This window comes from Typopeltis vanoorti, chromosome 16 (genome assembly GCF_054136105.1).
Source record: "Typopeltis vanoorti isolate ZY-2024b chromosome 16, IOZ_Tvanoo_1.0, whole genome shotgun sequence".
Lineage (NCBI taxonomy): Eukaryota > Metazoa > Arthropoda > Arachnida > Uropygi > Thelyphonidae > Typopeltis > Typopeltis vanoorti.
In genome coordinates, this window is record NC_143564.1 from 95775087 (window position 1) to 95792272 (window position 17186).

General features: G+C 37.6%; 1 protein-coding gene across 2 annotated transcripts in view; it reads left to right on the top strand.

Annotated features, from left to right (window-relative positions):
* Window positions 1-17186, top strand: part of Pde8 (phosphodiesterase 8) — a 464293-nt gene that overhangs the window by 131894 nt on the left and 315213 nt on the right. The gene's annotated exons all lie outside the window — the stretch shown is intronic.

Sequence of the window (17186 nt, forward strand, 5' to 3'; positions counted from 1 at the left end):
ATATCTTTCCTGATTGGCCTACTTGTCTCACAGAAAATTCTACATGAACAGACTACTGATCTTGTATACTCCTATTTTTTTGAAGTGGTAAATGAGGTGGTTTAGGCTTTTGAGGGAGACAAAATCTCAGTCAGTTTTATTTCTTGTTGGTAAAATATCTCTGCAATCTTTGTTAATGGATCATATGTAAGGAAGCTGCTCTTTTACATTCTTGTTTTTTCTGTCCATCTGTTTGTCTAGAGGGTTTTTGAAAAGATAACACTCAGGAATCCAAGTTCTTGGATTCTTTTCTCTGTACTGCTGGAATTGTTATCTGTTCTGTCTTACAGTGTTTTTATAATAACAGTTTTTTTGTGACAGATGGTGATAGGATGTTGCATGGAGATATATTTCTGTGTATATTGCATTCTAAGATTGAATATATAAGTTTATTCTCTGTGGAGTCTGCAAGGAGAAGAAGACAAATTTGACTGTGAACTTTACTCATGTATGACTGTTGTTAATATTATTGACCGAATCTTGTAGTTGTTTGTTGAACTGGGCCATATGATGGATACATCTATATAGTGTACCCAAAAATTGGGTTGTAATTTGTAATCCCTTCCAGTGTCTGTTTCATAAATAATTTCATAAACAGGTCTAGTAATGGACAGTGATATGTCCATTACTAGACTTTCTTTCTACTTATAGAATTTTTCTTGAAATTGGAAGAATGTGTTATTGATCTACTCTTCAAATAACACTACACTGTCTGGTGGAAATAGTTCTTGTAATAGTACTTTGATTTCTCTACAAAATACATTGGCAAACAGGTCCAGGCTAGCAGTTAGGTCAGAGGGTTCTATTGCAAAATTATTATTATTATTACCCCAAGACCTCATGGAGTCAAAGACTCATCTGGGAGGTCCTTTTATCACACACACACACACACAGCTCATCATACCATGCCTCGAACACATTCAAACTCCTTGCAGACACCACACTCTCAGGCAAGGTATTTCAATCATTTACAACACTGCATGAATAAAACCTGCCTCTCACTCCCCTACTCACAAGCTCTTTATACAGTTTCCAGAGATAACCTCTGGTTCTTCCCCGATCTCCCACTATTTTCTGTAGAACTTCTCCAGCAATTATCCTATAACAACCCCTTAGAAACTTGTGGGTCTCTATCATATCTCCCCTCTTCCTCCTGTCCACCAGAATCTGCAAATTACATCTTCTCAATCTTTCCTTATACTCGACATTCCAGAGGTCAGAAACTCGAGTCAATCGCCTTTGGACTCTTTTCAACATCTCTTCATCCTTTTAACCTAACCTAACCTGGTGACCAAATCTGGGCATAATAGTCCATGTGTGGCCTAATCAAAGCCTTATACAACGGAACAAGAATCTCCCTATTTCTACACGTCAGTGTCCTCTGCATCATTCCCAGAAGCCTTTGTGTTGTCTTCACAATTTTTTCTGTGTGTCCCCTAAATTTCAGATCCTTATCCACTATCACCTCCAGATCTCTTATTTCTTCGACCTCCAACAATATATCCTCACCAAGCATAAATTCTGCATCCCATCTTTGTTTTCCAAATTTTAAAACCTTACATTTTGCAACATTGAACTCGCATTCCCATTTCCCCATGCCCATTCACTCAATTTATTCAAGTCTTCTTGTAAGGCCACAACATCTTCACTACTCTTCATGGTTCGTCCCAACTTTGCATCATCTGCAAACAACTGAATATCTCCATCCAAATCTTCACCTATGTTGTTAATATACAAGTTAAGCAGTAATGGCCCCAAAACAGACCCCTGAGGCACTCCACTGGTGACTTTCCTTTTCCTGGATATCGCTCCCCCATACACAACTTGTTGATACCTATCAGATAGCCAGTCTCCTATCCATTGCACTAATCTAATATCCAATCCCATCTGCTCTAGTTTAACTATCAATTTATCATAAAAAAATAAAATTTATTTTTATTTTTATTAAAATGTGCATTGTTCCTTATGTAGATGTCCATCTTGCTTATAAGTGAGACTGTCTGTGTGGGAGATATTTAGACAGAAGTGAGGTGGGCAAATGTCTGGCATCCACTATGGGTCACAGTGGTATCTTGTGTGTGTATATATGTTTGGCACTCCATAAATTCCAGAAACTTCTCGAAGTGTAATCCTAAGGCCAGTTTATAAGGCCTTTAAGTTGTTGGTTGTGTTGTGTTAGGGCGATGCCATTTGGGTCATAGTCAAGTAGATTGTAGGTCTTTACATCATTGAGCAAATTTTGAATTTTTCAACATACTTTTTGTATGCCCATGGCTACTGTAGCATTAGCATTGTGTCTAACAACAAAAATTACACGATAATCACAGTAATAAACTTTAATGAAAAGTACAAATATTTCCTACTGAAATAGCAGTACTTCATCAGTGCGTGGAAACAATAAACAAAACAATGAACAGGTACATACAATGATCAGTTTCCCAATTAAAAATGGTTGCTACATGCTAGAAATTAATATTAAAAATAATATTAACTATTTTCAATATTTACATAAGATGAGAATCTCCCAAAGTTTTGGGGGAGAGAGCCAAACATTTCAGTTCAGGTTAGGCTGATGTAAAAGGGCTTTGCAGCTTTCTTTGAAAAGGCATTTATACACTGATGTCCAAAACCCCAAATTCAGAATCAGATTGTGATAATTTGTATAACTGATGATTTTGAATAGAAAGCAGGTACACGTTCAGATTTTTGAATTGCACTCAGAGGATCACATAGTAACACTCAACAGGATAAATGGCAAAAGGATGCACTATTTGAATATGTTTGAAGGAAGTTCTTTTCATGAAGGAATAAAGATGCAAACTTGGATATCTCGTAATGTCTCAGATACATTATGTAGATGATTTCGTGCAGGGAGGAATTACTGGAAGGTTTGAAGAATCCAGAATTACTGATGTTGCCAGAGTTCAGATTCTCACATAGTGTTGTATCCAGGCTCTGGACAGCGTTTTAAACCAATGGTGTGTGTGTATGTTCTAAACATTTGCCTAGAGGTTGTCCTTGCCTTAATACAGAGCATGAAGACAGATTTTTGGTTATAACAGTAAAATGTAATCAATGCACCATGGCAGAGCAGTTTACAAATCGACTCAATTCAAGCACAGGTATGCAGATATCTCGACAAATCATAGCAAGAAGTCTGCTACAAGTAGGCCTGTAGTCTGTGTCCCTTTATTCACAGCTCATTGTAGAGTGTTTTCAGTGTGTTGTATCCATAAAAATTGGAACACCAGTGGGCTAATGTACTCTTTATAGATGAGTCATTTTAGTCTTTCCTCTGATTCTAGAAGACACTTAGTACTTTCCATTGTTCTTGAAAGGGATAGATATGGCAGTGCTGGGGTCATGGTATGGGGAAGCATTATGCTTAATGGATGCACCAAGCTACAAGTGCCAGAAAAAGTGACTATGACTGGTGAATGATAGTGCAATGAAGATCTTCAACATCATGTTCATTTGTCCTGTGGTGCTGTAGGTGAAGAATTAATTTTAATGGATGACATTGCTACACCACATTGTACACAAGCAGTGGAGATACTTCTGGAGACCAAAGATATTAATCAATTTGAATGGTGAGCACGCCCCCCCCCCCAGATCTCATCTCCATAGAACATGTTTAGGATGTAATAGGGAGATGCATTTCTGCTTGAAATTCCCCTTCTGAAAACAAACGAGGCCTTATCCTTGCTCTGAAGGAGGAGTGAGCCAGTTTGCCTCAAGAACTCCTGAATCGCTTGGTGCTAAGCATGGCATGACATTGCGAGAGTTGCATCGCAGTTTGGGGTGGACATACTCCATACAGAAATGTCTCTTCACATAGTTTACTGTAAGCACTGTACATCAATTCCTTAATTATGTCTTTAGGAAATTTGTAACTTTTGCTAAAAACATATTGCAATTTAACTTGTATGAAATTTATAACGCTTTTTTTTTTTTTTTTTTTGTGTAATAGAATTTATTAGTATGCCGGCAATAAATTTATGTCCAGTTTGGTTGTAGTCATGAAAATGTTTTCATACACAGGTAAAAATGTTGTTCGTCCTTAGCTTTTGGATCCCAGTGTATTTAAAATTGCTTCTATGGAGAAGATGAGTTTCATCCTACAGGATACTATGTTTAATGTCAATACTATGCTGTGCCAGACCAGACTTTGAGGTTTTACATATTCAATGCAGCACTGATGTTTATGCATTCTGTTTTTCCACAGAACAGCTTATCTGCCCATATTATGCCAAATTACTTTCACGAGGGATCTGGTAAACACTAGCTAAAGATAGAGATGACAGTTTGTAGATGGTAACAGATGAGAAATTTTGTTGATGGGGAAAATATGGGAGATTAAGATGAAATTTATTCAAACCAGTAGGTTCAGAGATACCAAAATATAATGGGTTGGAACCCTGTGATCTTTCGAAGAATCCTTAGGTGCTGGCACATAGTAGTCAGTTATTTGTTGAGTTCGATAAGGGTTGTAACCATTTAATTACATTAAAGTTTTGTTAGTGAGAAGTGCTTGTTGTAAACTTGAGGAAGAGGAGCACACATTATGTGCTCTATTAATTAATGACTTGAAAACACCAATTTTTTGGGAGGTGTGATGGGCACAATTTTGATGAATGTATCTGTCAGTAAAGGTAGATTTCTGATAAACACAAACTGATTGATAAGCGATGTCAACCAGTGAGTGTTTATCAGAAATTACAAAACCCATCAGCATTTTCTTTTTTCATGGTGAATGGAATGCATGGATGAATACTATTGATCCGATGTAATAAGGTGGTAAATTCATTTTCAGAGCGAGGCAAAATGTTATCGATGTAATGAATCTAAAGAGGGGTGGGTTGGAGATGAATGGATGAAAAAAGGGTGTCTTCTAGATGGTTCAAAAAATAATTCACCAAAAGTGGAGACAGAATGCTACTCAGGGCTGCTACCTCCATTCTATTATAGATCTTGTTTTTCCAGCTGAAAAAGAGTTAATATTATGTATATTATTTCTGGGAAAACTCCCATGTTACTCCTCTTTATAAACTATTATAATTACAGCTATTTTGCCTGCTTCAGTTTAGGAGTACCCCTGTTTAAATGTCATTGGCTATTTACTCATGGATTCTTAGGGCATTATGAGTGTAGATGTACTAAAAAGTATATGTAGCCTAAGGAATAGAAAATTGCACACCTTTTTCTGGGTGTTGTGGCTTTTCCTCAGTCTGCTATGTCGAAAACTGCAGAGTGTGTGTGTGTGGGGGGGGGGGTAGGCAGTTTGGTAGAATAAGTTAGAAAAACCCGGTTTTTTTTTCGTAATATATAGAAACATATACTTTGATATAGGGTGGGGAAAAAAGTGAAAGGGTTAATTTTTTTAAAATAGGGAGGGGGAAAGGGGAAAAGTGGTTGACGGGGTGTGGACTGTTTCGACTATTCGTGGTCGTCATCTGAACACATTGGGAAAGTGGAAGCTATGTCAGGTCGGGTGAGTGCTTCTGCTTTAGAGGTGTTTGTGTTGTCTCCTATTGGTCGGGGTTGTGACCTCAATTTTATGTTGTGAAGCTTCCAAACTTCGGAGATTATGTAGGGCCTGTGTACGTTGATAGAGTTCACATCACACTTTATAGCTATTGTTTCCGATATTCTGAGCATTGTTTCATTGTCTTGTCTGTCTATTATGATGGCCTTGTCTATCTGCGGAGTGTGTTTTTGTTCAAGGGCGTGAACGGCTATTTCCGTTTTTCCTGTGTTTTGTATACGATTTTTCTTTTTGATGTTGCATTTTTTAGTGTTTAAATGTTCTGGAATAGGGATGTTACAGTCACGGAAGTGTTCTTGTAGTCTTGCCCATAAAGACCTGATGATGGAACCTGTGTAGGTGATGTCACAGTCTTTTTGGCAGGGAAATTTATAGACTACATTGTGCTGTTCAAATATTTCTTTTTGTGTGTGAGGTTTGGTGGATTTTAGGAGATTTGCCAGTTTTTGGCTTGTGGTGAATACTAGTTTGTAGTCAGTATGTTAATACATCTTCAAACATACTGACTACAAACTGGTATTCACCACAAGCCAAACACTGGCAAACCTCCTAAAATCCACCAAACCTCACACACAAAAAGAAATATTTGAACAGCACAATGTAGTCTATAAATTTCCCTGCCAAAAAGACTGTGACATCACCTACACAGGTTCCACCATCAGGTCTTTATGGGCAAGACTACAAGAACACTTCCGTGACTGTAACATCCCTATTCCAGAACATTTAAACACTAAAAAACGCAACATCAAAAAGAAAAATCGTATACAAAACACAGGAAAAATGGAAATAGCTGTTCACGCCCTTGAACAAAAACACACCCCGCAGATAGACAAGGCCATCATAATAGACAGACAAGACAATGAAACAGTGCTCAGAATATCGGAAACAATAGCTATAAAGTGTGATGCGAACTCTATCAACGTACACAGGCCCTACATAATCTCTGAGGTTTGGAAGCTTCACAACATAAAATTGAGGTCACAACCCCGACCAATAAGAGACAACACAAACACCTCTAAAGCAGAAGCACTCACCCGACCTGGCATAGCTTCCACTTTCCCAATGTGTTCAGATGACTACCACGAATAGTCGAAACGGTCCACACCCCGTCAACCACCTTTCCCCTTTCCCCTCCCTATTTTAAAAAAATTAACCCTTTCACTTTTTTCCCCACCCAATATCAAAGTATATGTTTCTATATATTACAAAGAAAAAAAACCCCGGGTTTTTCTAACTTATTCTACCAAACTGCCTACCCCCCCCCCCCCCCACACACACACTCTGCAGTTTTCGACATAGCAGACACTGAGGAAAAGCCACAACACCCAGAAAAAGGTATGTGCAATTTTCTATTCCTTAGGCTACATATACTTTTTAGTACATCTACACTCATAATGCCCTAAGAATCCATGAGTAAATAGCCAATGACATTTAAACAGGGGTACTCCTAAACTGAAGCAGGCAAAATAGCTGTAATTATAATAATAATAAGAGTTAATATTATTTTTAACATTAATTTCTATCACCCGAGTCAGTTGTTGTATGTACTTTGTATTCCTGTTCTTTGATATGCTTGTTGTTTTCACACACTGAGGATGTACTGTTATTTTGAGTACAAAATATTAATATTTTCATTAAAGTTTATTACTGCAGTTATCGTGTACTTATTGTTTTATAGTTATGCCAAAAGTACCTTTAAAGATTAGAATTTCCATTTTCTGCTTTTAATATTAAAATGTTTTTGTGTCATGTTTTCTGAAGTGCAGACCATTAATTTTTTTTGAGATATTTATACATAGCAATATTTTGTTCTACTTTGAGAAATATTATTATCATTATTATTATTACCACCAAACCTCCTTTAAACTTGTTTATTTATTTTTGTGGGGTTCCCCCCTTTCCTCAACCATCCCTTAGGACTGGTTGAACCCTCTTAATGAAGGATTAAATATGTATTTTATGATTGTAGATCCGTGTGTGTGTGTGTGTGTTCACGGGCCAGTTTGCCTGTCTGAGGAATGAAAAACCCCCAGTTTCCAGGTGAAAAAACCCTCTACCTTCGTATGAGACTGGCTGACTCACCTTTAGTCAAAAGTTATCTGAACTTAAAATAAAGGTTCCTCATGTCATGGACAGGAATCGAACCCATTTCTTTTCAACCAAAGGGCTTTGCCTATACCACCTGAGCTACGGACACTCATACTTTAAACACATTCAATGTATGTGCATTCACCACAGCATCAGACAGTTCATTCCACTGACCAACCACTTTCCATGCAAAGGACCTACTAATTATGCCACTGCTCACACACCCTCCTTATACAACTTCCAGGTATGTCCCCTTGTTCTATGAAAAATTTCTTCCATGTTAGTCTGGTTACAATCCTTTATCAACTTAAATGTCTCAATCATATCTTCTTTCTTCCTCCTATTCACAAAGGCTTTACGAACTGCATTCTTCCTTCAATCTGTCGTCATATCCCAAAGACCAGTTACTACCTTAGTCAGTCTTCTCTGGACACTGCCGACCTGGTTGACTGAGTTGTAAGAGTATCCATGCTCCAGCCAAGAGGCCATGTGTTCAAATCCTGCCAAAGGCATGGATGTTTCTGATTGTTCTGCTAACCAATTACCATATGTCCTGGTGTAGTATGACCTTTGATGTCTTTGTGCCATAAAAAACCAAATCAAAAATCTCTGGAAATTTTCCAACATATCCTCTTCACCATGAAAACAACGGGAGGATGAAATCTGTACACAATAATCAATATGAGGATTGATTAAGGCCTTATACAATGAAACCAGAACCTCTTTATTTTTACAGGCTAAGATCCTCCACATCACTGCCATGATCTAATGCAATGTCTTCACAACTTGTGTAATGTGACCTCTGAACTTAAGATCTTTGTCCATCACCACTCCAAGGTCTCCTATTTCCTCGACTTCCAAAATTTCCCTGCAAAGTGTATACTTTTCATCCCAATGTTGCCTACCAAATTTCAGAACCTTGCACTTGGCAACATTGAATTGACATTTCCATACTGATGATGACCACTTATAGAATCTATTCAAGTCCTCCTGTAAGGCCTCGACATCTGCTTGATTCTTTATTCTCCCCGGTTTTACATCATCTGCATACATCTGTATATCACCAGTTAAACCTCTCCCAACATCATGGATATACAAATTAAATAACAATGGTCCTAAAACTGACCCTTGTAGTACACCATTAGATGGTGTACCACAAAAGAATGCTTAGATGTGAAGTTGATGGTGTCATGACAGTCAAACCTGGATATTAGAAAACTGGAGCTGTGTGATATGGTCAGATGAGTCATGCTGCTTACTATATCAGGATGAATTTAAATTTGGAGAATATCCACGGAAGCCTAGAATCTGGAATGTGGGGTTCCCACAGTAAAGCACTGGGAGTAGTTCTGTGATAGTCTGGGCAGCAATATTGTGGTATTATCCTGTTCTCATTATTACTCTTCATGGCAGAATTACTGTAAGTGATTATTTGGATATTTTGGGTAATGAAGTACATCCCATGATCCAATCATTTCCAAACAACAGTGCAGTATTCCAAGATGACAATGCCCCATTCACACCATAGTACAGTCATAATTTGAAGAGCATGAAGGTAAACTTCATCTTCTCTGGCCAGCACAATCACCAGAACCAGATTTGACGCATTATTGAACCACTCTGGTCAGTTTTGGAGACTAGAATAACAAATAGGTTCTCACCTCCAACATCTTTAAAATAACTTGAAGAATTATTATTATTATTTGTGACACCTCCAAGGAGTCCGTACTCATCACAGGAGGACACCCACTACACAGCTCCATCTTCACCACTACACCGAACCTCTACTACCAATCATCTACATCAACGCCATCCACCATAGAATGGTACAGAATTCTACCAAAACTATTCAAAACTTATTTCATTGAGTCCATTCCAAGAAGAATTCAAACTGTATGAAGACAAAAGGTGGTCCATCACCATATTAATAAATAAATATGTATAATTCAATATATATATATATATATGTTATGTGCAAATTGTGAAATCGCACAATTCATGGAATGTGCAACACTTTTGCTCATTCCGTGAACTGTATAACGCTCTTGTACAGTTTGTGGAATGTGTAGAATTTTGCACAATTCATGAAATGAGCATTACGTTTTTTGCTTAGTTTATGAATTGGGCCCTAACCTAAACTAATCTAACCTAACCTTAGGTTAGGTTCCATTTTGGATGTAGGGATCTAAAATTTAACAAATATGGATGTTTAAAACCTAATCATCACATATTATATAAGCCGCAGGTCATGCAACTCACGCCAATGAGAAACTAACCTTACTAAATACGACGAAAGGAATTCTGATAGATACTAATTTACTGTAACACTTGACTAACTGGTTAGGTTAGGTTAAGTTCCATTTTGGATGTAGGGATCTAAAATTTAACAAATATGGATGTTTAAAACTTAATCGCCACATATTATATAAGCCACGAGTCAACTTTCAGCAACAATCGATAAGAAATGCTCTTCACCAGTTTATCACAAGATGCACCCAATTAATGAATTGAGTATTATGTTTTCTGCTCATTTCATGAATTGTGCAAAATTCTACACAATTCACAGAATGAGCAAAAGTGTTGCGCATTCCATGAATTGTGCGATTTCACAATTTGCGTGTAACATTATATATATATATATATATATATATATATATATATATATATATATATTGAATTTCTAGACATTTTATGCTTTGTCTTACATAAACAAATCAGGAGAGCCTTAAAAAACTTGGAGCTGTTCAATTCCAGTAGGATTTGATGTCATTCAATGGTTAAGTAATGAGATCATTGTCAGGAGTTTTTATTAATCTGTTGCATCATTTAATTCAGGTTCTATAACTGGCTGTTCTATTATGTCACTTGGTATTTGCATAAGCTTCTTTCCTTACTTCTCTCTCAGTTCATAAGTACATTTTATTATTATTATTATCCTCATTGTCATCATCAGACCTCCATGAAGTCAAAAGATGCTGTGGAGGTCTGATAATAATGAATTTCACAGATTATAGTAATCATTCATTGATGATAATCTATGAAAAACCTTCCACATTAATCATTTAATAACCCTTTTGCCATCTTATATGTCTGTCATATCCTTCATCCTATCTGCTAGACTCTGCAAAATTGCATTTCCTCAAATCTTGCTTCACACTTGACATTTCAGAAACTAGAAACAATCTTAATTATCTGGGCACCCTTTCCAATATCTCATCCTTTTAAAACTTGATGACCAAATATATCCACAGTAATCAATATGCAGCCTGATCAAGATATTATACGGTGGAACCATAATCTTCTTACTTCTACATGTCTAGTGTCCTTTGCATCATTGCTTAAATCATAATTTTGTCATTCTGTTCCCTAAATTTTAGATCCTTATCTCTCAGATCACTTATCTTCTCCACCTCCTCTAAGATATCATCATTAATTTTATACCCTACATCCCATCTCTGCTTTCCAAATTTTAAAACCTCACACTTTGCAGTGTTGAATTGACAAATCCTCCCCCTCCCTTACTTGCCCATTCATCCAGTCTTTTTAAGTTCTCTTGCAAAGCTACAACATGATGCTCTGCTCCATGTAGTTCTTCCTAATATGCAGTTGTTTGCATCATCTGCAAACAATTGCATATTCCAATATTATTAACATACAAGTTAAACAGCAGTGGTCCCAAAACAACTCATGTGGAGGCACTCTCCTAGTGGCTTTCTGCTTCTGGGATAATGTTTCTCCATACACAACTTACTGATGACCATCAGACAGCCAGTCTCCAATCATCTGGCTCACTAATCTGTTATCCATTCCCATATATTTCAGTTTATTTGCCAGCTTGTCTTGTGGCAGTCTGTCAAAGGCATTTGCATAATCTAAATACACCAATGTATGAGGGTGTTCTGAAAAGTTCTTGGCCTAACAATGAAAAAACGAATTTATAATTACAAAATTATTTTGATTTTTCAACATAATCTTTCTTAAGACTAATACATTTATTCCAGCGATGCTCCAGTGCCATTATTCCATCCCTGTAGTGGTTCTCAGTAAAATCTGCAAAATATCCCTCTACAGCTGCAATCACCTCTTGATTTGAAGAAAAATGCTGATTTTTCTTCAAATGCTGATCAGCGAGGAAGAGTTTTAGTTTTGGGAAGAGATAGAAGTCAGAAGGAGCCAAACCTGGGGAATAGGGCGTATGTTCCAACAATTCATAGTGCAGATCCCTTAAGTTTTCCATTGCCAAAACACCTTTGTGGGCAGGTGTATTGTCCTGATTGAAGAAGCCACAGAATTACTGATGTTGCCAGAGTTCGGATTCTTATATAGTGTTGTATCCAGGCTCTGGATAGCATTTTAAACCATGAAAGATGATTTTTTTCTTCTACAAACTGCCTTTTCTCACGAATTTTTTCATCTAGTCTGGTTAAAAGATTGGAATAATATTCCCCAGTTATTGTTTTACCCTTTTCAAGGTAATAAACAAAATGCCTTTATCATCCCAAAACACTGATACCATGACCTTTCCTGCTGATGGAACTGACTTTGTCTTCTTTGGCACTGAACAACCGGCTTCTGTCCACTGTTTTGACTGCTGTTTGGATTCTGGTGTGTAATGGTGAATCCAATTCTCATCCATAGTAATAAATTGACACACAAAATCAGTTTTATTCTTGTTAAAATGCTACAAGCACTGTTCAGAGATTTTCATGAGAGCGTTTTTGATCTGCTGTGAGCAAGCGCAGTACCCATCTTGCACAAAGCTTTTTCATTTGCAATTCTTTATGCAAAATATATCCTACATGTTCTTTTGAAATGCCTATAGTCTCAGCAGTTTCATGCACTTTGACTGGCTGGTCATCCAATATCATATTGTGTACTTGATCAATGATGTCTGGTGTTGTTACACTTTTTTGGACGTCCTTCACGTAGATCACCTTCAAGGCTGGTATGGCCATGTTTAAACTTGGCAACCCATTTCTTAATTGTTGATAACAAAGGAGAAAAATGCCCATAAACTTTTATGAATGAATTTCTTTTGACATTAAACCTTTTTTTACAAAGAATTTTATAACTGCACGATACTCAATTTTATCCATTTCAAGGGATACAGACAACACTTTTGCTTTATACAGCTATATAAAACAGACTACTTGATAAAATGACTTGCAGTTTCACATGAATGCTTATGTGACAGATAAGAACTTTTCAGACTACCCTCATATTGAGAGATCATATACAGAGTTTGGCAGATGAGGGTAATATTATCTGTGAAAGTTAGCAATGATTTGCTAACTTGTTTTAGTTAGCAAATCATTGTTTCGGGCACTGTTGTTTCAGTAATTTAATTGCCTTTCAGAATAAAGTGATGGGTGGTTGATGTGGAGAAAGGTCTATACTGGCTTTTCAGGTTTTGCAAAGGCATCCAATAGAGTGCCATGTGATAATTTTATTTAAGTTATCAGATATCAATTGCTGGGATATCTTTAGTTATTTGAAGATGATGTGAAGCTTGAAATAGGTTATTAGGAATAGTGTCAATTCTGTAGCACTTCAGGAGGATTTAAATAAGCTGGACAGATGGGGATAATGAATGGAAATGTTGTTTTAATGTAACTAAATGTATAATCTTGAAATTTCGGAACCACTAATTTTGGGAGGCTGCATACTCTGCTGGCAGATCTACTAGAAGAAAAGTGGAGAAAGCAAGGGATCTTAAAGGGATAGGCAATAAAAAATTGAAGTGTAGGAGACATATTGCAAAAGTAACAAGGATAATTCATAGGATTGCTGCAATATCAATAGCCACCATAGCACAATTGGAAGAATAGTGGAACATTGCACCCTTTGATTGGAAAAAACCTGGGTTTGATTCTCGTCATGACGAGGGGAATCCTTAAGCGAATGCAAACTACAGAGTTTGGTTAATAGAAGATAGTGGGTTGGCATGATTATTATTATTATTACCCCAAGACCTCATGGAGTCAAAGACTCATCTGGGAGGTCCATCCTTTTATCACACACTGTTGAGAGTTATTTATAGGATTGAACTGAAGAGATTTTTCATATAGTGGAACAAGAGGCCATCCCTGGAAGGCACAAAAGTAGGTGTGAGTAAGAGGGTGAGAAGCGGCCATTTTACATGGAGGCTGTTTGGATCATGGAAAAGTAGTGAATGTGAAGACAGTGAATGGGTTTAAGGAGTGATATGACAATGTCGTCCAGTGATGAGTCCCATGACTCCTTGCAGGTCTAGAATATTATTATTATTATTATTATTATTATTATTATTATGGGTATCTCCATGGAGTCAGTAGACTCATCGCGGGAGACCCAAACTAGCAAAACAATATCTGTCATATCTCTTCTTGAATTCATTTACAGACGAAGAGCTCACAACTAAGTCAGGCAATGAATTCCACTCATTCACCACCCTCCAGGCAAAAAACCTTGTTCTGACACCTTTGTTAACCACACTCTTCTTTAATTTCCAGAGATGACCTCTTGTTCTTCCATCACTATCACACAGCTGAAACATTTCCCCTGCATCAATCCTATAAAAACCTTTTAGTAATTTGAATGTTTCTATCATATCCCCTCTTCTTCGCCTATCAACCAATCTCTGCAATTCACAAGCTCTCAATCTATCAATGTAGGGAGCATTTTTTATATCACTCACCAACTTGGTCACTCTTCTCTGAACCCTCTCCACAGCCTCCTCATCTCCAAGGAATCCAGGTGACCAGACCTGAGCACAGTAATCCAAATGTGGAAGTATCAATGCTTTATAAAGGGGAATAATAACCTCTTTATCTCTGGATGTCAGTGTGTTCCTCAACAACCAAGTAATCCTATGTGCAATCTTGGACACCTTAGCAATGTGTCCTCTGAACTTCATCTCCCTATCTACCAATACCCCTAAGTCCCTAGCCTCATCAATCTCTTGGAGTACCTTTCCATCGATGTAGTACACAGCTGGTAATCTTTTAATCCCAAAATGCATGACTTTACACTTTTCCACATTGAACTGACATCCATTTTCTTTTGCCCATTATACCAGCTTATTTAAATCCTCCTGCAAACTTTCAACATCAGCTTGATTTTTTTATTGCACTACACAACTTTGCATCATCAGCAAACAACTGAATATCTCCCTTTAAGCCGTTTCCTATATCATTTATATACAAATTAAACAACATTGGCCCAAGCACAGAGCCCTGAGGCACACCACTGGTCACCTGCCTCATTCTGGCCTCGGCTCCTCCATACACCACCTTATGGTATCTCTCCCTGAGCCATTCTCCTATCCATATCACCAATTTAATATCCATTCCCATCTGCTCCAATTTGCGTAACAGTGTTCTATGGGGTATCCTGTCAAAAGCCTTAGCAAAATCCAGAAGTACCACTGTGTAGCCAGTTCCTTTGTCCAACTCAGATGTTATTCTATTATGAATAGTTAATAGATTGCTAAGGTATCCTGATCCACCCATTCTTGAATTTTGTCTTTAACCAACTTTTCCAAGTTGGTTAAAGGCTAAGGTCTTCTCATAATCTGATTTAGCTTTTCTTACTATGCTGGTAACCTTCCTAGCTTGAGCCTTGTACTGCTCATGGGTGTCCTGATCGCCTTTCTCCTTGTAAATTCTCCATAACATTTTCTTTTTTTGCAGTTCAAGCTTGATACTACTGCTCATCCATCTAATGCCTGCCTTGTTTGACCTCCTGACCATGGGGACACAATCTGATATTGCTTTCCTCAGATACCCGCTGATTTTATCCCAAGCACTGCTAACATCTTTCCCTTGCAATATGTTCTGCCATGGGATGGCTGCAAGCTCACTCTGAAGCTTGTTATAATTGCCTAACCTGTAGTTCCGTACATACCCCTTCTTAATAGAAAAATCCACAGATTTTGCAACCTCCCAAGTCAATACCACATGATCGCTTTCACCAACTGGAGGTAACGAGGACACCTTACTTATGCATATAACCTCTGAACCAATAACCAGGTCCAACACTCTCACACCACGTGTCCCTTCAGTTACGTGCTGTTTCAAGTAATTATCTCGTAGAAGATGTATGAACTCCATTTCCTCTTTGCTACGTGATATTTCCTCCTTCCAATTGATATCACCATAATTAAAATCCCCCATAATAATCACTAAGCCTTCACTCATTGCACTAAGTTGCTGATGCATGAATTCAATATCTCCCCCCGTACTCCCTGGCCTATAGCAGCATCCAACTGTATATTTGGTTGCGTTGGTCACTATTTCGCACCAGACTGCCTCAAATGAACTCTCATTCACATGTCTATCATCATGATATACTAATTTCTTTGGCTGCAACACATCAGCTATCATCAACAGTACTCCTCCTCCTGTTCTATCTTCTCTATCCTCCCTGAAAATACTGTACCCATCACATTCAATTCCAGTGACCACATCTTCTGCTGACAGCCAAGTTTCACTAATGCCTACAACTTTTGGTGAGATTTCACTGACTAATGCCAAAAATTCTTCTCTCTTATTTCAAATGCTTCTAGCATTGGTATACAAAAATTGCAGATTCCCTCTAGATCTTGTACCGGCTTTAGAACTGATATATAAGTCACTAACTACCGTAGTCCTATGCCGATTTTTATCCCCTCTCTTCTGCAATTTATTCTGCCTATAAGGATCAATAAATACACAATCAGTGCTAAAGTTTCTCTCTCTTACACTCAACCTTTTCAATATTAGTTTCCCTGCCCACTAACTTCAACCTGTTCAGAAAACAATAACTTCTTCAATCGCTTATGTCCTTCCATGTTAAGATGCAGTCCATCTCTAGCATACAACTACCTTTTTCCTTCAAACACACTCCAAACATCAACAAACTCCAGACCTCTTTTTCTGCACATTCTTGCAATCATATCATTCATTATCATTGCTCGTCTACTTAACTCGTAATTGTCAAAACGAGGTAGCACACACACTATTCTCCCATTGACACTTTTCCTCTTCACAATATCTAATAATGTTCTTAAATCTTTTCCTACCCGATTTATACTACCTCTCAGGTCATTCGTACCCACCATAACTATCATCTTGTCTGCTTCATGCCCTCTCTTTATTGCTAAAGCCACTCTTTCTATTGTCCCATCAGCCAAGCACTCCTCATGCATACCACTCTCCATACCCTTAATCATAGAATCACCATATATTTTACCACTCTTAACTTCATTCAAGTCCACACTCATGGACTCATTCTCTACACTATTCAGCATGACTCGCCCAGCTTCATTACTCAACTCTCTATTACTTACCCCCCCCACTCTCACTACATCTCATTTCTTCTAGGCCACTTGTGGTTTTATTATGTTGACTCCCAATCACTCCCATACTATTTATTACTGAACCATTCACCAAAGACTCACCCATATGTAATCCTGTTCTAGTTACTTTAGCTAAAGTAATCTCTATAGTCCTAATTTCTCTGTTTAACACATTAAACTCAGCTTTAACTTCCAGTA